A 22586-nucleotide genomic window follows, 5' to 3' on the forward strand; every position below is an offset into this window, starting at 1 on the left:
TAGTTGGATTTTTAAAGGCTAGGGACCATTCCCAGTGAACCCTTAAGAAACCCCGTGGAAGACAGAAGATAGGAGAGCCACCCCACCCGTGGATATTGTGGTACCCAAGTTACCTATCCCAGGGAAGCCGGGTGCATAGGTGTGAAGTGACGTCGGAAACTACAGTCGAACCCAATGGAGGACTTCCGGAAAGTGCCGCTGCTGGAAGAGGAGGAAGTGTCCAGAGGAATCCAAACATGGATTCTTGAAGAGGAGTACCAGAAGGCAGAGGAGACAGTGTCTGTGTCACTCAGGGGTGACAAGAAGACTTGGAAGACGGATGCCCTCCGATGTTGGGTGCTTCAGGAAGGGTGACAGTGACCTTGACTCTGCAGCTGCGAGGACCAGGCAATGCTGAGGACAACCAGGACCCAGATACAAGCTTTCCCATGAAAGATGTTGAGTGCTGAGGGGTCAGTGTCTGGCAGGAGCACCAACAAGCCTTGGCAAATGCAACCCATGCAGGAAGTCAAGAAGGTGCACGCATGGTTGGGACCAGCAAGGTCCATGAGACTCACCCCAAGCAGGGGAGTCAGGGCAGGCCACGAGCAATAAGGGAAGTAAAGTAAAGCAAAGTTGACCCTCAAATGGACCCACAGTCCAAAGCCAAAGGCTCAGGAGAGGACCTCAGCAAAAACCAAAGGAAATGATGGACGGAGTGTTGAACATTGCAAGCACTCACCCCCAGTCAACTGATCTGGGTTTAATCCATCACCGTTCTTTAGCCCACTCTGCCACCCCAGTTCAGACATGGCCATATGCAAATCAGTCTGACCCTGTGCCTCATGGGAACAGTCCAGACCGAACTGCCAAGCCATGTCTTCCCTGGACCGGAAACAAGCTTCCTAGGACCGGTTTCTGGCATTTCAGCCGTCTTCAGCCAAGCTTGCTTGAATCCAGTGGCAAAGTGAGCAAGGGACTCACGTCTGAGCATACCCTGCCAACTTATGGCGAACAAAGCAAAAACCAAAGGAAATGATGGACGGAGTGTTGAACATTGCAAGCACTCACCCCCAGTCAACTGATCTGGGTTTAATCCATCACCGTTCTTTAGCCCACTCTGCCACCCCAGTTCAGACATGGCCATATGCAAATCAGTCTGACCCTGTGCCTCATGGGAACAGTCCAGCCCGAACTGCCAAGCCATGTCTTCCCTGGACCGGAAACAAGCTTCCTAGGACCGGTTTCTGGCATTTCAGCCGTCTTCAGCCAAGCTTGCTTGAATCCAGTGGCAAAGTGAGCAAGGGACTCACGTCTGAGCATACCCTGCCAACTTATGGCGAACAAAGCAAAAACCAAAGGAAATGAACAGGACCTCAAGCAGCTCAACAAAAGATGCTGGCCACAATGCACACGATACGGTGTAGCCAAAGATTTTGGTCTTTGAGGTTGGGGCTACTTGGAGCCCGAAGATCTTCTTGCAAAGCTGTCAACAAGCCTTTGCAACTGCAAAGGGGAAGCGGTACCCAGGGGTTCAGTTATTGCAACCCCCACAAGAACTGCTGGCCTCAAACTAGGTAAGAGGCTAGATGCATAAAAGCTGAACTCGTTTTTCAAAGGCCACAAGATGGCACCAGTGTATAACAGGAGGAATAGGCATCTCACTATATTATGAGGTGGAAATATTCTGCTATCACAGAAACCCATACGCAAGCCAAACAAACTTCAGAGATTTGAAGACTGAAACACAAAACCACACACCCGCCTAATTACTGTACAAATGCACCTCTGGCTCAAACCAAAGTATCAAAGAAATGTGGATGCCCGGCCGCAAAACAAAGCTTCTAAATACATGTCAAAAACTGGGTAAAACTGTAGTAAAACTAAACTGTAGTAAAAGAGGGCCCTTGGAGAACAGTACAGGGAGAAGATCTCTGCGGGGGCCCCTCTCACATCCTTTAGTCTGCCTCAGGTCCCACATGGCAGAGAGCCTGGATAGACTGTCAATTGATCTTGATCTGATCATGACATTAATTTGATTGGTTTACAGCCACGGAGGCGCCGGCTGGCTAAAGCAGGGGATCTCTGTTTAATTTATTGTTTCTATGCTGCCCACCCGGCAACAGGTGTCCGACTTAGGCTGTGGGCTGTGCCATGCTCCTGCTAAGTGTGGATGACATTGTACTGTTATCGAGAAAGTGTCACTCATAGTCATTGAATGCCACTCATAATTACACAGAAATTATGAAAATGTCACAAATAAGCACTCTGAAACCTTGATAGCTGTGCTGTGGCAGGAAGCATATGCCTCTGTAACTTCCTGCAGTCAGATGTCCTTGGCTTAGGGTGACCAGATCTTGAGATCCAAAAACCTGGACATTTTGCAAAAACAGAAGTACTACAATTTAACATCAACGGAGGGGCGCAGAATGACATCCCTCATCCCTCATCAACATAGGAACACAGAAGAAGCAATTAAATTGCTTACTTACAACAGCTGCTAACTAGCACAGCTTCAGGACAGCTAAAATGAGCCTCTCACTGTTTTCAGTTGACTCCCTCTAAAAACTGGGACATGAGTCAAAATTGACCAAATCTACAGGGACAGCTGGTGAAAACCGGGACTGTCCCGGTAAACCGGGACACCTGGTCACCCTATTTTGGCTCATTTGCTGCAGAAGTACGATATGGTGTGATGTAATGAGTTGTGCAGTACATTGGATTCAGTTGTTATGTAAAACAATATGATAGCTGTCAACCTGCCAATAATCCTTTATTATTTTTGCTAAAAAACACAGAAGCACTTAAAACAAGTGTCACACATCAATCCTGGTGTAAAACACATCATATGATGTAAGGAGAGTCACTGGAATTATGAGATTAGATCGAAAATTTTATGAGGCAGGGTTGATTCAATTATGAAACAAGAAAAGGCAAATTCTGCGGCATAATACAGCACATTTTGTGATAGTATTACTCTATTATTTTATCATTTTTACAAATGTTTAAACTGTTTGAGCAAAGGTTTCACCACATTAGTACCATGTAAAAACCCCCAAATACAGCAATAAGCAAGCCAGGTGAGCAGTCAACATTTGCAAAGGACCTTCAACTGCACGGTACCACATGGTACAGCATTTTCATTTACTATTGATCTGTTTCAGATAGAAACAAAAATTCCTTTTTGTTAAAATCTGCAAACTATGCAAATTATGTTCGTTCTCCGCTGGTCATTATACATTCCTATGCATCATTCAGGTTGACACGTAATTCGTTGACGTTACAGACCTTAGACTATATCTCAATCCCTCTCCCTGATATGTATCTTTAATGCGATGTTTCCAGATTGTTTACTTATATGCCAACTTATCCCTTTGACTCCCCCCACCCCCCTGTCGGACATCTGTAATTTTTTTGCTGTTTCAATGATGTATTGTCTGTTCAGCTATTCTACGTGTGCGAGCCTTATGTGTTTTATGGGTTTATTATCCCAGTCAGTGACTACTCCTCTGTTGTGGGCTGTAGGTCAGCTATAATTACTGTCCATGCTTAGAGGCCATCTTCTAGTTTGTCGTCTCTCCGGACTTGCTTCATTCTTACTCTCTCGGCTGTTGCCCATTCACACATGTCTTTCAACCATCTTTCACACTTTGGGGCGTCAGTTTTTGTCATTCAATTGCAATGCGTCTCTTTGCTAGTATTAAACCAAGAAACACAAACTTTCTACTCAACTTCTTGTTTTTAGGTGTTGGGAGAAGACCCAGTAGAACTGTCTGTATCTCTCTGGGGATCTCCCAGCCCGAGGCTACCCTTATTTTCTGCGGTACCTCTTCCCAAAATGTTACCACCAACGGGCACGACCATACCACATGTAAGAAGTCAGCCTCCAGCTCCTGGCATCTGGGCACTCACTGGAGCACTCTGGGTATATTTTACTGAGTACTTTCAGAGTAAGATAAGCTTGATGGATAAAGGTTTATTGTATTAATTTAAAACGGGCATTTGAGCACCCCTGTTTTACCCCTTCATGTATTCTACACCATTCTTTCTATGTTATGTGTTCCCCTGTCGCCTTCTCTCATCTCACCTGCAAGGGGAGTGGTTTCTGTGGTAGGTCATCGCGACTTGCTTTGTATAGATGGGTTATCATATGCCGTCCTTGCGCCATATACAACATCACCTGCAGAGTTCTTGTTACCGGGGGCTCCTACGGGAATGTTAGCCATATTTCACTCGCCACCCTAGAAATCTTTGCGTATTGTAAGTACTGTCCTCTGCCTAAATCAAAAGAGGTCTCCGCATTTTCCCTCTTTATAAACTGCCAGTTGTGGTATGTCTCCCATCGTCAGACATCCTCCTGCTTTCCATTTACGGATCAACATTGTTTCTGCAAACTTAGCAAACGCTGGAATCGCCCACAGAGGGGCGTCCGGTACGTATGGTGCTTGCATCACCACCTTTCTGACTGTGTTTTCCATACCTCTGCAACATGTCTAATAATGTACAGGGATTCACTGGGGACTCCTCTACCTCTCATTAATAATTCCGGTAGGGATCCTCCCTCGTACAACCCGGTTTTCCTAGTTGTCCTGGTCATCCAGCCAATGGATCGCGTGCGGCAGTTGAGCGTCCATATAGTAATATTCAATATATGGAACCTCGACCCCTCCCAGTTGCCAAGGTCTCTGTAACGTTGAGAGACTGATGCATTTGCGCTTGGGACCCCACAACAGGTCTGTCACCAGGGTATCCAACTTTTTAAAATAGCTGAGCAGGATTTTTTAGAATGAATTTTTCAATGTGTACAAGCATCTTGGTAGGATGACCATTTTCGTGATCGCAATCCTGCCCAAAATCGTACTGAGCCACGGATACTGTCTACCGATTAGCCTATATTAAGCTCCAGGAAACTTTTGCCTGCCAGTGCCAGTTTGATCCCCAGATATCAAGGGGGTTCATTTGTCCAGAGCAAGCCCACCTCAGGAAGCAGGCCAGCCGGCCGGCCCGTCAGACTCCCAATTGGTAGTAATTTCGATTTAATTTTGTTCACATGGAGGCCAGATGCCTTTCTGCATTCCTCCAGAATATCCAAGACAACAGGTACTGACCTAGCCCGCTGTCCACAGTACACCAGCGTATCATCGGCATACATAGAGACCACGTGGCTAGTATTTCCCACTTTGATTGACCATTCTTTTAGCCGGTTTCTAAGTGCCCAAGCCAGCGGCTCCATGGTCATAGCGAATATAAGGGGAGACAGGGGGCAGCCCTACCTTGTACCCCTCTCCAGTAGGAATGCCTCTGAGATTCTGCCCCTTACCTTTACCCTGGCTGTGGGTGATGTGTATAGCAATTGTACTCACTTAAGAAACCTCGGGCCCACCCCCATTTTATGCAGTGTTGCCCAATGAAGGGCCAGGCCACCGAATCGAATGCTTTTTCAATATCTAGAAGGGCTAAGGCATGGTCCTCCTGCATTATACCCGGGTCCTGCCATACATGTGATAATTGTCTGAGATTGAACGTGGTGCTACAACGTGGGATGAAACCTGCGTAATCTGGATGGAGCAGATACGTCATATGTGGGAGAATTCTGCTTGCCAGAATGCTGCTCAATACCTTCACGTCAATATTTATCAGCGAAATTGGTCTGTATGAATTCGGCAGTTGTGGGTCTCTGTCATGTTTTGGAATCATTATCACCAGGGCTTCTGGCATGGAATCCAACAATCTTTGTGATTGAAGTGCCTCGTTATACACCTCCAATAACTTGTCCACTAATAGCGGTGTAAATTGTTGGTAAAATTCCACCGGGAAACCATCGTTCCCAGGTGATTTCCCTGCCTTTAAACGTTTAATAGCCCCCAGTGTCTCTTCTCTCGTGATCTGGGACTTCAAAAATGTCTTCCAACTCCTGATCTAATTGGGGTAATTCTACTGAGGATAGGAACTCCTCTATTGCGGGACTTGGAGGCTCGGTACCTTTACCATACACTTTGGCTAAGTGCCTAGCGAGTATTTCAATAATCCCCATTTGTGTTTGCACCTGTCTCCCAGCACAATCCTGAACTTGCAATATTGGTTCTGTGGCCAAATCCCTTTTCAATAACCTAGCTAGCATGGCCCTTACATGTCCCCCTCACGGTAGAGACGCTGCCTGTATGCTGTATAGTCATACTTTTCTAGACAATTCAGCCCGAGCCTCGGACCATTCCCCCCTCTTCTGTGGGAACATGGGCAACATCTCCTCGAGCCTGGACAACCCACGTTCCTGATCAGCTATATCCTTCACTAATTGTTGCCTGACCCGCATGCCGTGTGTATACAGACCCCTCGGAGGACCACCTTCATGGCGTCCCACTCATATGCAATGTTCATGGCCTACCACCAATTTTCTTCAAAGTATTTGGTTAATGCAGTCAAAACCGCCCTCTCAAATGGGGGATCCAGCAATGCCTCCTCCCTGAGGCACCACGTGAGGCTAGCTGGTTTAGGTCTATGGCCCTAAAAGCTTAGCAAGACCGGCGAGTGGTCCAAAATGTATCCAGCATGATACATTACCCACTTAACTTCACGGGCTAGTGTTGGTGAGATAAAACAATAGTCCAAACGACTAAACATATTAGTGGCTGGTGTATGGCAAGAGAATGTTTTCTGTCCTTGGTTAAGCTCCCTCCATATGTCCGTGAGTTGCATTTCCCTCAGCACGTCAGTCAACGTTTCAGTCATGCGCTGTTTTGCGTGCAATCGTGGAGGCTCCCGATCTAAGTTTCAGTCTAGGACACAGTTTATATCCCCCAGCATTAATATTGCCTCCCCCATGTTTGGCACGGCTACCGCCATGATGGATGGAAAGAAATTTGGCAATCGATATTGGGAGCATCAACATTAATGATACTCAGTTCCCTCCGTTCTAACGTGCCTTGCAGGATCACATATCTCCCTCCTGGGTCCACTAGATGGTGTAAACATTTGAAGGGAACCCAGGGTGCCACCCAAATGAGAGCTCCCCTTGGAAAACCTGAATAGGATGTGGCATATAGTTGTTCCCCCATCTGCGTCTAATACGTGGAATTGTATCCCCCCCACAAATGAGTCTCCTGCAGGCACGCTGTTAGAGTCGGGGATCTCTGGTTGGCGCAAGGTTGCCCTTGTGTCAAGCAGGAACCCTCTCCTCCACGTCAGGGCGCAGGATAACCCCTCGCGAATGACCCTTGCTCACCCTCTAGGTGCGTGGCGTGAGCAGCCAAGGCGATTCCTCAGGCGTTGTTGGTTAAGCACTTACAATCGTACACACAGTAAATACATCAATCCCCCCAGAAACGGACACCAGACTTGGATATATATAAAAATACGATTCTTTATGTCAAAATAAGGTATATATATCTCAACAGACTTATCACAAGACCAATAACGTTTTCGCTAGGCCACCAGGTTATACAGCAGGCAAATGTTCTTGTTTGTAGCTTCAAATGGATAGTTCGTAGTCTCTTTACTTGTAGTTCCAGTACTCACAGAGATCGGTTCCTGCGAACGGGGAAATAAGGCGTTGCGGGCCCCGAGCCCGATACTGGAACTTCCTTAGTGATGTGGAGAGTCGGCACAGGTCGGTGCGACTCTCGGCTTGGGAAGTGTTCTTGGGTCCTCAATCAGCAGGTGTGGGCACGTAGGCAGGCGCGGCCAGCGACCCTTTAGCACGGCGGTGCAGGAGGGTCTCCACAGCGGAGGCGGCGCGGCCTGAGATGTCCGGGGATAGCGAAGCGGGGTCGCAGGGCACGGTCAGTGCAGCTGGATGACCCGGCGTAGATCACAGTCGTCGGACGGCTTCCGGCGGGAGGGGTGATAGCGCGGTCAGCGCGCTCCAGTAGCAGGCGGTGACAGGGATGCAGGCGGCCTGGCCCGGGGTCAGAGAGCGGCTCGGGACGGAGCGGGGCTCTCACGGGTTTGAGGCAGGCGAGCTTCTGAGTGTCACGGCCCTAGGAGGGGCGATGAGGGGCGCAGTCTCTTTTCCAGCGGGGTGCACACACGGCTCGAATTGGAGGACGAGCAAGAAGCACAAAGAACCCACTGTTCCTGGGGTTCAGTTCAGGGGGCAAGCTCAGATCAAGCCCTTGGAGAATGTTCAAGCACAAAGTAGCAAAGTCTTTTCAGTAAGTCTCTTCCTCTCCTCTCTCAGCAAGGCAAGCAGCAGGCCAGCTCCTCCGGCGTCTTCTTCTCCTTCTAGTCGGGCAGAGGTTCTTTGTGGTAAACAGGATTCTGATTTCTTAGGAGCCAGGCTCCTACTTTTATACACTGATTCTTTTGTTCTTTAGCGCCAGGGGGCCTAGGCCTGGCTCAGTCCAGTTCTGGAGCACTTTGCTATGGTGACTCTGCTCTTTCCTTTCAGCAGCAGGGCAGAGACATCAGCCGCCCCGCAGGGGGTGGCGCCGGCTTTGTGGTGGCAGAGCACAGGTCTATTCAAGAGTCAAGGTGTACTCCTCCCACCCATCCAGGTGTAATCTCTCTACCCACCACCTGGCAGCCAACCTGTCTCTGGGGATTCCCCAACCCTGCTCCTTACTGTTGCCAGGCAGAACACATACACACAGCAGAGGCGGACTGAGATGGTCAGGTCAGTAAATACTAACTTTCTAAAAGTAGTATTTACAAACCCAGGATATTAAAATAAACTTGACTACAAGAAGTATTTTATTATTCTGAGTTCAGGCATACCAAACTTGACACTCTACCATGCTCTCTGAGTCCACTGGGGTCACAGCGTTGGCGTGATCCCAGCAGCCCATACTGGCCTATGGAGAGCAGGTAGCCTTCAATAGTGAAGAACGGAAAGGGCTGTAATTCACTACTAAGACATGCCACACACATCAGGGCATGTCCTACCTTACGCCTACAATGCACCCTGCCCTTGGGCCTACCAGAGGGGTGGCTAAGATGTAGGTAAGGGAAGGTTTAGGGACTGGCAAGTGGGGGCACTTGCGCAGTCAGCGCGACGGTCCCAGACCGCGCACAGGGTCTGCGGTGGCAGACCCTAGACACACTTTACAAGGCCGCTTCCGTGGGTGGCGCAACCAGCGCTGCAAGCCCACCAGCGGCATTGGCATTCACGAGCCCTGGCACCCCTGGTGCACTTTACTGGGGACTGACAGTGAATCCAATAAACCAATCATGGGCATCAATTACAGGTACACTTTACCTAGGGAGCACTTGCACTGCGGCACGGATTAGCCGTGGCGCAGTGCCCTGAGCGGACAACACCAGCAAAACAATCGAGGCACACCATCAAAAAGTGGAAGGGAAACTCACGCCAAGGTGCCAGGTCTAACACGTGTCCCCTCCAGCTGAAATGTGGGGAGAACTACCCTTGCCCAGGGGGTTCCTCGTCACTAAGGCGGAAATACCTGGACAGACCGTCAGCGTTGGCGTGATCTGTATCAGGACGGTGTTCCACCGTAAAGTCCATACCCTGTAGGGAGATGGACCACCTCAACAGCTTCGGGTTTTCACCCCTCATTTGCATCAACCATCTGAGGGGCCTGTGGTCCGTCTGAACCCGGAAGTGAGACCCAAACAAGTAGGGTCTTAGCTTCTTCAGCGCCCAGACCACAGCAAATGCTTCTCGCTCAATTGCACTCCACCTACTTTCCCGTGGAAGTAACCTCCTACTGATGAAGGCTACGGGTTGGTCCCAGCCCTCCTCAGTCATCTGTGAGAGAACGGCCCCCACACCATGCTCTGAAGCGTCTGTCTGGACTAGGAATTCCTTGGAGAAGTCAGGGGCCAAGAGCACGGGCGCCGTGCACATGGCAGTCTTCAGGGTGTCGAAAGCTTTCTGACAGGTGCCAGTCCAAATCACGTTCCTGGGCTGCTTCTTCGAAGTCAGCTCTGTCAAGGGGGCAACGATCGTTCCATAGCCCTTGACAAACCTCCTGTAGTACCCAGTGAGCCCCAGGAAGGCCCTCACTGCGGTCTGCGTCTTGGGGGGTTCCCAAGCCAGGATGGTCTCAATTTTGGGTTGCAAGGGTGCCACCTTGCCACTCCCCACTTGGTGTCCCAAGTACACCACGGAACCCTGCCCGATCTGGCACTTGCTTGCCTTGATCGTGAGGCCTGCTCGGCGCAGCGCCATCAACACTTCCCAGAGGTGGCGCAGGTGCTCGGGCCAGGTGGCGCTGAACACCGCGATGTCATCCAGGTAGGCGGCACTGAACGCATCCAGCCCAACCAGTACCTGGTTGACCAACCTCTGAAAGGTGGCAGGGGCATTCTTCATCCCAAATGGCATGACTCGGAACTGGAAGTGCCCATCTGGTGTAGAGAATGCTGACCTCTCTTTGGCCCCATCGGTCAAGGCGATCTGCCAGTACCCAGACGTTAAATCAAACGTACTGAGGAACCGGGCAGCCCCCAGCCGATCTATGAGCTCATCAGCTCTGGGGATGGGGTGCGCGTCAGTCTTCGTGACTGAATTGAGTCCTCTGTAGTCCACACAGAACCGGAGTTCAGGTGTGGCTCCCGGCGCAGCAGCCTTTGGGACCAAGACCACGGGGCTGGACCAAGGACTGCTGGAGGACTCAATCACCCCTAGCGCAAGCATTTTGGAGACCTCCTCCTTAATGCAAGCTCTGACCCTGTCAGTTACCCTGTAAGCCTTGTGCTTCACAGGTAAGCTGTCTCCTGTGTCCACATCATGGACGCACCAATCTGTGACACCAGGAACCAGGGAGAATCGGTCGGAAAATTGTCCCAGCAAGTGGCGGCAATCTTCCTGTTGTTCGGGCGTCAGGGTGGGTGAGAGGTTAACTCCATCCACTGACCCATCTTTCTCAGAGGCCACTAAGAGGTCAGGAAGAGGCTCGGTCTCCTCTTCCATTCCATCATCAGTGGCCAGCAGCATGCCCACTTCGGTCCTCTCTAAGTGGGGCTTAAGGCGGTTAACATGTAGGACCCTCAAAGGGTTCCTGGGAGTCTGCATGTCCACCAAGTAGGTGATAGGACTTTTGCGCTCCACAACCTCAAATGGACCTGTCCACTTATCCTGAAGTGCACACGGCTCCACTGGGGCCAAGACCTACACCTTTTGTCCAGGTTGAAGCTCTACCAGAGTGGCATTCCGGTCGTACCACCGCTTCATCTCCTCCTGGCTGGCTTCCAGATTTGCCTCAGCAAGTTGCCTGAAACGCCGAGTCTGGTTTCGGAAGGCCAGCATGTAACTATATACATTCTGGGGAGGTTTCCTGGGAGATTGCTCCCAGCCTTCCTTTACCAAACTCAGAGGTCCTCTTACCGGGTGACCATACAGAAGCTCAAAGGGGCTGAACCCTAGAGACTTCTGTGGCACCTCTCGGTAAGCGAAGAGCAGGCATGGCAAGAGGACGTCCCACTTACGCCTCATTGGACCGTCCAGGCCCATGATCATGCCTTTGAGGGTTCGGTTGAATCTCTCAACCAACCCATTTCCTTGGGGATGGTAAGGAGTGGGGAACTTGTACGTTACCCCACACTCCTTCCACAGGGATTTCATATATGTGGATATGAAATTGGTCCCCCTGTCGCTCACCACCTCTAGAGGGAATCCCACTCGGGAGAAGATTCCCATCAGTGCCCGTCCCACCACGGGGGCCGTCACTGTCCTCAGAGGGATGGCTTCAGGGTACCGGGTGGCATGGTCCACCAAGACCAGGATGAACCTGTTGCCCAGGGCTGTCTTGGGGTCCAGAGGCCCCACAATATCAATACCCACTCGTTGGAATGGCGTACCGACCACAGGGAAAGGTTGCAGAGGAGCCTTGTGCTTCCCTCCGCTCTTACCACTTGCCTGGCAAGTCTGACAGGTTCTGCAGTAGGAATCGGAATCCTTATGCATTTGGGGCCAGTAAAAGTGGGTGACAAGCCTGTCATAGGTCTTGTCCATCCCCAAATGTCCTGCTAACGGCACATCATGAGCCAGCCCCAGTAGGAAGGTTCTGAACTTCTGGGGTACCACCAGCACACGGGCTGACCCAGGTTCAGCAGCCTTAGGCTCGGAATACAGGAGGTCACTCTCCCAGTACACGTAGTGTGTTTTGGCCTGAACACCATTGGCCTGGTCTGCAGCCTGCTGCCGCATACCCACGAGAGAAGGGCATTCTTTCTGCTCCCTGCAGAATTCCTCCCTGGAGGGACCTCCTTCTTGCTGCCAATGGGTCAGCTCAGGCAGATCTCCCAGTTCGGCAATCTGTTCCCCGGTAGGCTCCAGAGCATCCCCCTCAGGGTCTACTTCCTCCTGGGCCGTGGGAACTTCGGGGGCCGGTTTCCCGCGCCTCCTGCGCCTTCTCCCTAAGGCCGGTTCCTGGACCTCTCCCTCAGGCTCCAGGACCCTCTCAACACCCCTACGGGCTGCCATGGACCGGGTGGTCACGCACGCCCAGTCGGGTAGACCCACCATCCTCAGATGCGTGGTCTTCTCCACCTTCTCCCAAGGGGAACTCTCCAGGTCGTTCCCTAGCAGACAATCTACAGGCATGTCAGTCCTCACAGCGACTTGTAGAGTACCAGAGACCTCCCCCCGCTCAAAGGGAACTTGAGCCATTGGACAACGACTCTCTACGTTGTCAGCATTGACAACCCTACAGTAGGCATTGGGTACAATCTGCTCTTGAGACACCAGGTGTTGCCTCACCGAGGTCACGCTGGCTCCTGTATCTCTAAGAGCCTCAACCTTCTTTCCATTGATGGTCACCACCTGCCCATATTTCTTAGTGTTAGAGGGCAGGTAGGTTACAGGGACCATCTCACTGTCTCCTAGCGAGACTAGGGTCATCTGCCCGGGACCCCCACCCTCCTGGACTGCTACTTCCTCCCCAAAGTTAACACTAGCTACTTGCCGGGGTGGAGCACCAGTGGGCGCGGTCTTACCAAACAGGCGACACTTAGGATCAGAGGCAATGTGACCCGGATCGCCACACTTATAACAATTGAAGGGCCCCTTTGGAACAGGTCTACCTGTCGGGGCCCCGTTCTGCTGCGGGGTTGGGGGAGGCTGAGAACCCTTCTGCTGGTTCCCTTGGGAATTACTTTGGGGGCCTTTTTGGAACCCCTTCTGTTTACCCTTGTCCCCCCCACTCTTCTGCTGGGGACCCTGCCCACCTTTGGCGGAGTCTCCCACTTGACCCTTGTGGACCCTGGTGCTGAGCCAGCGGTCCGCCTCCTCAGCAAGCTTCCTCGGGTTGGACAGCTTGCTATCTATCAGGTGCTGGCGTAGCTCAGGAAAACATTGACTGGACAAGTGCTCCCATGCAATTAAATCAAGCAGCCCTTGATAATCATTCACTTTGCTACCCTTCACCCAACCATCCAGCGCTCTGCAGAAAAAGGTCACATATTCCACATACGTACTCTCAGGGATTTTCTTGGTCTCCCTGAACTTCTGTCGATATAGCTCAGGAGTTAACCCATACCTGCTCATTAAAGCTTCCTTCATATGGGGGTATGAGGTCTGGACTTCTAGGGGTAAATCTAACAGTGTGTCACGCCCTTCAGCAAGGAACCTTCCCCACAACCCCGCTCCCCAGTCTTTCTCAGGGACCCGGTGTGAGGACATGGCCACCTCGTAGGCCCTAAACCACTGCCCTATGTCATCCTTTCTGAAATACTCCTTTACTACATCTTTGGGGATGTACACCTTGGACTCTACCTGCGCCGGTGGAGTGCTGCCACCAGAAGGAGCGGTGTCCAAACTTTTCGCCTTCAGCTCCAACTCCTTCAATCTGATATCATGATCCATTTGGCGTTGTTGTGCCTCCAGGGCCAACTTCTGCTTTTCCATTTCCATTTGTCCTGCCAACTTTGCCATCTCCATTGCATGCGCCCTGTCTGCTGCCCTGTCTGCCAGCTCCTCTGGCGACCGGACTCTGCTGGGCTCCTCAAGGTTGTCGGGTGGAACGATGTCCCCCGCATTCCGTAGGTCTCGTGACTCCTTCCAGGCTCTCAACGCCTTGGTGTACTGGGTCTTCCTCTTGCATCCAGCATGGGGGACTCTGAATTGTACACTGTAGCCTTTCAATTGCTCCATCGTGTAGCCTTCCAGTCTCTCCCAATCCACCTCATCGATTCCAGAAATCACAGAGAGTGCTCTTCCAGCGGAGTGTGAGCCAGGCATGGTTGCAGTAATGGCAGATGTCTCAACAAAGTTCAACAATTACAAACCTGTGGCTGCGTTACTTGGTCTGCTCTCACTATCTGGTGATTAATAATTCACTGTATGCAAATTACAAGTGCAAATCCGGAATCCCAACCGCTGCCAACAATGTTAGAGTCGGGGATCTCTGGTTGGCGCAAGGTTGCCCTTGTGTCAAGCAGGAACCCTCTCCTCCACGTCAGGGCGCAGGATAACCCCTCGCGAATGACCCTTGCTCACCCTCTAGGTGCGTGGCGTGAGCAGCCAAGGCGATTCCTCAGGCGTTGTTGGTTAAGCACTTACAATCGTACACACAGTAAATACATCAATCCCCCCAGAAACGGACACCAGACTTGGATATATATAAAAATACGATTCTTTATGTCAAAATAAGGTATATATATCTCAACAGACTTATCACAAGACCAATAACGTTTTCGCTAGGCCACCAGGTTATACAGCAGGCAAATGTTCTTGTTTGTAGCTTCAAATGGATAGTTCGTAGTCTCTTTACTTGTAGTTCCAGTACTCACAGAGATCGGTTCCTGCGAACGGGGAAATAAGGCGTTGCGGGCCCCGAGCCCGATACTGGAACTTCCTTAGTGATGTGGAGAGTCGGCACAGGTCGGTGCGACTCTCGGCTTGGGAAGTGTTCTTGGGTCCTCAATCAGCAGGTGTGGGCACGTAGGCAGGCGCGGCCAGCGACCCTTTAGCACGGCGGTGCAGGAGGGTCTCCACAGCGGAGGCGGCGCGGCCTGAGATGTCCGGGGATAGCGAAGCGGGGTCGCAGGGCACGGTCAGTGCAGCTGGATGACCCGGCGTAGATCACAGTCGTCGGACGGCTTCCGGCGGGAGGGGTGATAGCGCGGTCAGCGCGCTCCAGTAGCAGGCGGTGACAGGGATGCAGGCGGCCTGGCCCGGGGTCAGAGAGCGGCTCGGGACGGAGCGGGGCTCTCACGGGTTTGAGGCAGGCGAGCTTCTGAGTGTCACGGCCCTAGGAGGGGCGATGAGGGGCGCAGTCTCTTTTCCAGCGGGGTGCACACACGGCTCGAATTGGAGGACGAGCAAGAAGCACAAAGAACCCACTGTTCCTGGGGTTCAGTTCAGGGGGCAAGCTCAGATCAAGCCCTTGGAGAATGTTCAAGCACAAAGTAGCAAAGTCTTTTCAGTAAGTCTCTTCCTCTCCTCTCTCAGCAAGGCAAGCAGCAGGCCAGCTCCTCCGGCGTCTTCTTCTCCTTCTAGTCGGGCAGAGGTTCTTTGTGGTAAACAGGATTCTGATTTCTTAGGAGCCAGGCTCCTACTTTTATACACTGATTCTTTTGTTCTTTAGCGCCAGGGGGCCTAGGCCTGGCTCAGTCCAGTTCTGGAGCACTTTGCTATGGTGACTCTGCTCTTTCCTTTCAGCAGCAGGGCAGAGACATCAGCCGCCCCGCAGGGGGTGGCGCCGGCTTTGTGGTGGCAGAGCACAGGTCTATTCAAGAGTCAAGGTGTACTCCTCCCACCCATCCAGGTGTAATCTCTCTACCCACCACCTGGCAGCCAACCTGTCTCTGGGGATTCCCCAACCCTGCTCCTTACTGTTGCCAGGCAGAACACATACACACAGCAGAGGCGGACTGAGATGGTCAGGTCAGTAAATACTAACTTTCTAAAAGTAGTATTTACAAACCCAGGATATTAAAATAAACTTGACTACAAGAAGTATTTTATTATTCTGAGTTCAGGCATACCAAACTTGACACTCTACCATGCTCTCTGAGTCCACTGGGGTCACAGCGTTGGCGTGATCCCAGCAGCCCATACTGGCCTATGGAGAGCAGGTAGCCTTCAATAGTGAAGAACGGAAAGGGCTGTAATTCACTACTAAGACATGCCACACACATCAGGGCATGTCCTACCTTACGCCTACAATGCACCCTGCCCTTGGGCCTACCAGAGGGGTGGCTAAGATGTAGGTAAGGGAAGGTTTAGGGACTGGCAAGTGGGGGCACTTGCGCAGTCAGCGCGACGGTCCCAGACCGCGCACAGGGTCTGCGGTGGCAGACCCTAGACACACTTTACAAGGCCGCTTCCGTGGGTGGCGCAACCAGCGCTGCAAGCCCACCAGCGGCATTGGCATTCACGAGCCCTGGCACCCCTGGTGCACTTTACTGGGGACTGACAGTGAATCCAATAAACCAATCATGGGCATCAATTACAGGTACACTTTACCTAGGGAGCACTTGCACTGCGGCACGGATTAGCCGTGGCGCAGTGCCCTGAGCGGACAACACCAGCAAAACAATCGAGGCACACCATCAAAAAGTGGAAGGGAAACTCACGCCAAGGTGCCAGGTCTAACACACGCTATTGACACTTCATACCATTTTAAATGAGTGTATACCCTTCTGCGTTTCTCAAATACTGCCAGTCCCCAAACATTCCACGTGAGAATTTTCAAAGCCGTGGACGCCATTTCCAGCATAACACGTTGTCCCTCCTTCCTCCTATTATCTCTACTCCCCCTCTTACATTGTCTGCTGACTTGATTATCATTACATTAAACATGAACAGATCCCACATCTTCTTCTGAGACATCCGACTTACCCCAACATTCAAAACCAAATAAACACCCCTCCCCCCACCCGATGGGCAACCCGGCTGCTCCCCATACTTACTCTTTTTGGCAAGGCAGGGCTTAGTCGCCCCATACCCTCCCACCTGAACAACTTACAACTAAACAATGACTATTGCTCCAATGTCTCTGTAGCACAACACTATGTTACTTCAAGCTTCGCAACGTAAGAGCTAATATGTCACACCACAAAAAATGCAAGTGGCCGGACGATCAGTCAGGTGCGAGGCTGAGCCTCGAGCTCCCGAACCATGGATCAGTCCCTGAGAGGCATGGATAGGACCTCCCACCGGTGGTCACATTGCTATTACCTGACACATCCCCTTATTCATACATTCTTCCTGCATCTGACTTTACAAACACTTATCTGATACTGCGCGATTTAGGCTCATTGTCCCCTTTCAGCTTGCATCTTCCTTTGATAAAAGGGAGTCCTGAACTATATCCTGTGATCCTTCCCCAGAGTCCAGAGCCGTCGCCATCTGTAGAGTTCTGTCCAATTGTACTCGGATTCTTCCTGGACTGATGTCTCCTCCTGTGACTTCCGAGCGGGCCGGGCTCTCTCACCCGATCACCCCTCTCTTCGCCAGGACCCACCAGATCCCCCCAGAGCACCAGCCATGATGTTGCTGCCTCTGCCGTTTGGAAGAAGCAGGACTTTCCCTTATGCCCCACCCGCAACTTGACCAGGTAGAGCAAGCTATATTTCAGCCCAGCATCTCGCAGCTGGCGTTTCACAGCCAGGAAGGACGGCCTCTTCCTGGACCTGCTGTGGGTAGTCAGGAAAAATTGCAATAGAGTGACCTGGGTATGTTAGCTGTCCCTTCGCGCTGGTAGCCTGGAGGATAATGTCTCGGTTCCTGTAATTAAAAAAGCGGGCTATGATAGCTCTTGGAGGGGCTCCTGGGCTGGGCGGCGGCCCCAGCACTCTATGGGCTCTTTCGATATTGAAGAACTTAGATAATCTCTGGGGGGCACTTTATTGACAATCCAATTTTACAGGAAGAGATCTGTGGATGGGCCCTCAGCCTTTTCAGGAAAACCAATGAAGCGTAGATTGTTCCTTTGTGATCTGCCTTTAGCATCCTCCACCAGATTGTCCAGCCGTACCACTCTTTGCTGCAATTGCACCACCGTGGTTCTAGGCGAGCGGACCTCCTGCTGCATGGTCCTGACATTTTGCTCCGTGGTGGATAACCTAGCCAAGACCTTATGGAGATCGCATCTCAGGAGATTCACCTCGATTGCCACGGCGTCAATCCTGTGCACCATATCTTCCCTGGAGGAGTGGATCTCCGCCATAATTTCCGATAGCGCTGAAAACGTATCCAAAAGACGCTGCGCTCCGTTCCCCTGTTCTAACTTCGCAGCCGCTCTGGCCGGTTCCACAGGACACAGCTGTGCATAATTTGAAATTTTATTGGACTGTATCTTATTGGCTTTGTCCTTCAACATCTTGGAGTATGGGTAGGTCGAGGAGGCCTGGCCGAGATCAAATATCCGCACTCCCAGAGGTTTATGGTGCCATTGGACACCTCCTGTCCGGTTCCCTCCTAAGTATGCCCGCAGGACCTCGTTTTCTTTATTCGGGTGCCTCGATAATTAGCCCACCTTCACTTCACTCAGGCCCTGTTAGCTTCAAACCCCCGGGAGTGCCCGTCTGCACCGGCAAGTCTCAGTACCATTGGACCCACCACCGGCCGCAGCCCGACTCAGCTCACCTCAGCATGCAGGCCCCGTTATGCATCCGCTCTTCCCCTTTAATGTTGGTTGTGTCCTGCATGCTACTTTATTGAGCCCGGTAGCCTAGCTTGGCCTTTTGTTTGTTCCTGCCCATTTTCTGCACTAACAGGCCTACGAGGGAGCTCCGCCGGGCCTGCCAATCTCTGTGATCCTGGACCGGCTGGCAGCAACTTCAGTCCAGGGTCCCCACCTGTGTGAGGGAGCAATACCCTCCCCCTTATTTCTCCTACAGAGCCAGTGTGCTTCAGGAGCGAGGCCCTTCTTCTGACCCTTCTCCAGTTACGTTGCTTAGGTGGGGGCCGGGTTCTATCAATGTGCACCCCCTGTCTTCTCACCTCTGTGCCAGGTTTCAGGATCGGCCTCCAGGATAGGGCGCTACGATCTTGCAGCCTCAGGCGACTCTTCTCTGCCGCTTGTGTTGTGGCAGGTCTCTTTCCACTGGGCCTGAGTCACTGGGGCTCCGCCTCACACTCTGAAATACTGCACAGTCTTTTTACTGCTGTCCTCCACGGTTCCATCGCTCACCCGGTACAGTGGCCGAAACTGGAGGCCTTCTCACTTTCGCCCAGGCTCACGCCAAAATGGCGCCCTGCGGCCTCCGCTGCCGCAACTTCATTGGCTTGGGTGCTGCAGTTGATTTTTTATCGCAGAAAGGCGTATCAAACAGTGCCGTCTCCCACATCTATCAGGGGTATCCGCTGTGTCTACGATGTGTAGGATATTTATCGGATTACATGATCACCGGCGGGAGCTCCGGCAAACCTGACTAGTCCACCTTGCGTCCAAGCCATGCCCCAACATGGCAGGCTTATCAGTAAAAAAATTAGCCCGCAGTTTGCAGCCAGGCATCCCATATATATGAAAGATGAGCACTGCATCCTTGCTTTAACATGATGCAGTGGCTTCTCTGTGGCTTGTGATGTTATCACACTTAAACAATTGCAACAACATTATCCTATGCTGACCAGCTGTTTTTGTATAAAAAAGCCTTTCCACTCCACCGCATTCACATTCCCAGTGTTGCCTTGTATGTTCCATGTGGGTCCTACTTTGCTGCTGCATAGGCTTGTAGCTACGGTACCCCTAGCCTACACCAGACATACCAGGTAAGACACATCTCCGCAATCTCATCTAAATAAGACTCATATCCCATGTTTGTCACTACATGTGTATATGCTGTTAGCAAAGAGCTCGCCCTGATGTTTTAGGGTAGCTGTGCTAGCTTACCGTGCCAGTATCCACCCCTTACCACCCACCGGTGGACAAATTCACAAGATTAGTATTAACCCAGAGATCTCCTTGGCCAACACAGCTACATATTGCCTGCATGATAGTATGATATGATCTGAACAGACTTGATAAAGCAAAACAAATGCCCGTATATGTCAAGGCACTGTAGTCTCGGCGGCCCGTCCGCAGAGAAGCTGGTTTGACAGGATTGCAGAACGAACTAACTCTCCATACAGGACAAAAAGCTAGGTCTTTAAGGCTTAAGGGAGAGTGAATTTTAATGCAAGTCAGATGATAAGGAAGGAAGTTCCAGAGTCTTGCAGCCGCGACCGAGAACGCTCTGCCTCCCCATCTTTTCTTCCAAAGTTGTAATGAGCTGAACGGAGATGTCTCCCAGGAGTATACTAATGAAACATAGCCTTGAATTCCTCCGGACTAACATGATAGAGGGCCTTCCGCACAATGCAGGGTGCCTCGAACACTATGCACTTTTTTATTGGAAGCCTGTGCAGGTCATGTAGTCCCTTGGACACCGAATGCCATTTCGGAATATCCATAATGAGCCTTCTCAGTGCATTCTCCACTAATTGCAGTTTGCATTGAGTGCTATTGTTGGTCTCTAGGTAAAGCACATTACAATAGTCAATCCTTGAGGAGACAAACATCATTGTTTCTATGCCGGAAGGGGGATGAATGGAAATATTTTCTTCAACGAGTTACAACTCCTGAAGTATTCTAATCATGACACGGCATGATAGGTCCTTCTGTGGATACTGGTATGAGGGTTAACCAGTAGCATAAAAGGTTGTAATGCAGCACATCCACTTAAGTTGTAAACAAGCTCACCATTTCTGGTGGTTCTTGGCATGCCCACAACTAGGACACCATCAGACTGCAGACTAAGAAATGTAAAAAGGAGAAAACAAGACAGAAAGCTTGTTCCATCTGTTCACCCACGATCTGGAAAAACAGCCCAAAACCATAAGGGCCTGACACAACGCTGCTCCAGCGTAAAAGTACAGCAGCAGGTCTAACTTCTTGGCTGCACTCACCCAACCTCCCACATCTATCCTTGGCTTTAGTGTGATCATGCAGTGCCACATCCATCCTGGTATCCCCTGCCATGCCAAACAAAGCAATGTGCGGTCAACCATGTCAAAGGCCATCTTCCGGTCAAAAAACACCAGATAAAAAGAGACATTTGTATGCTGCCAATACTTTTAGAAAGTCATAAACAGTCTGGAGGCTTGCTTGACAGCTCCCAGAACATTTTTGAAGCCCAATTGTGCATTCCTCAAGATATTGTTGCACTCTGCCCACTCCTGGGACCAAAAGAGCACCACACAGATTCTCTTGGCTTGGTGTAACAGGAGGGATAATTTAGTGTTTCCCAGCTGAGAAACAGCGTTTACAACACTGTAAACTCAACACAGTAACTTTACAACGTGGTCGTTACAACGACCGCGTTGTTACCACGCGTGCCATTCCATCGCAAGCTGTATCAATGACTTGCTGTAGGGGGTGAGCAACACCAGGAAATGTGTTGGATTCTAAATCCAACACCTTCCCTGATGTTGCGCAAACTGGAGTAGGAATATTAATTAATACTATTCTGAAGTCCAGCGCGCCCCCTAAAGCAAGTCGTTGAAACGACTTGCGATGTAATGGCACGCGTGGTAACAACGCGGTCGTTGTAATGACCATGTTGTAAAGCCATGCATAGTGAATGTATGCGATGTAACGTCATACATTCTTCCCAGCTTGTTAATCTTGTGTTTGTCTCTCCCACGGAGCATAGCCTCTTTATCATCTCTTTTGGTTAAATGGATTCTGTTTCCATTGTTTGCTTTACAACCAAAGCTTTTTTTTACATTTGGATTAAGCACTCCATGGAACTGCATGTTGTTTTCCAGCTGTCTTCCTAGTGTACGTCTGTACCCCTGCACTCACTGTTGCTCACTGTCACCTTTGTGCTTCTTCCTGACCAACAGCCCCTCAATGTTGCCCTTGTGTACTTCCCCCAATTGCTTCTCACCCACATGCTTTTCCCTGCCTGTTTCAGTTTGCTCTCTTTCGCCCTTGCACCCCAGCGCTCTACCTTACTCTCTCTCTCTTTTATCGCCTGTCCCCAACCAACCTATTGCTTCCACGCCCCAGAGTTGCTTTCTTTCCCATCCCATGTGGCGCTTCCAGTCCCCCCATCTATCCGACTTTCACTCCCCATGTTACTCTCTCTGCTTTAAAAAAACACATTTGGGTTTTTGTTTTTACTTTTTGTTTCCTATCCCGCTCGGATCAGTGACCACAAGGAGAAAAAAAAGTCATATCATTTTGTAGTCACATGCATGCATAGTGTTTCCGCCTACAAAACGATGTGGCCAGCTGCAACAAAGACTTTTTTTTGCAAATTCTTCAGCCATTCTGCACATCATTGTGATTGCATGTCTAAAAACCTTTGGAAATGCCAAAGGGTCCCAGTGTGTGACCTATTGGCTTTGCCAATGCTTGTTTGTCCTATTGAGGCCTTTGTCAGAGAGGAATCCCCAAGAGAAAAACAACTTAAGCCAGAATGTTAGTGCCATGCAGGCTTGGCAGTTCGGGCTGGACTGTTCCCATAAGGAACAGGGTCAAGACTAATTTGCATATAGCTGGGTCTGAAGTGGGGTGGCGAAGTGAGCTAAAGAATGATGGATGATGGATTCAACCCAGATCTGTGACTGGGGGTGGGTATCTGAAAAGTTTCAGTGCTCCGTCCATCATCTCCTTGTGTTTGCTTTGTTAGTATCATTGCCCATTAGTGGGTTCACCACAGCATCCTCTACTCAATTCTAGTGCTGCTTAGATATGTGTTCCTACTAGAAAAAT

General features: G+C 50.7%; 1 protein-coding gene across 2 annotated transcripts in view; it reads left to right on the forward strand.

The window, feature by feature from the left end:
- Positions 1 to 22586, forward strand: part of LOC146867094 (uncharacterized) — a 786406-nt gene that overhangs the window by 602206 nt on the left and 161614 nt on the right. The gene's annotated exons all lie outside the window — the stretch shown is intronic.

The sequence above is a fragment of the Triturus cristatus genome, chromosome 1_2 (genome assembly GCF_964204655.1).
Source record: "Triturus cristatus chromosome 1_2, aTriCri1.1, whole genome shotgun sequence".
Taxonomy (NCBI): domain Eukaryota; kingdom Metazoa; phylum Chordata; class Amphibia; order Caudata; family Salamandridae; genus Triturus; species Triturus cristatus.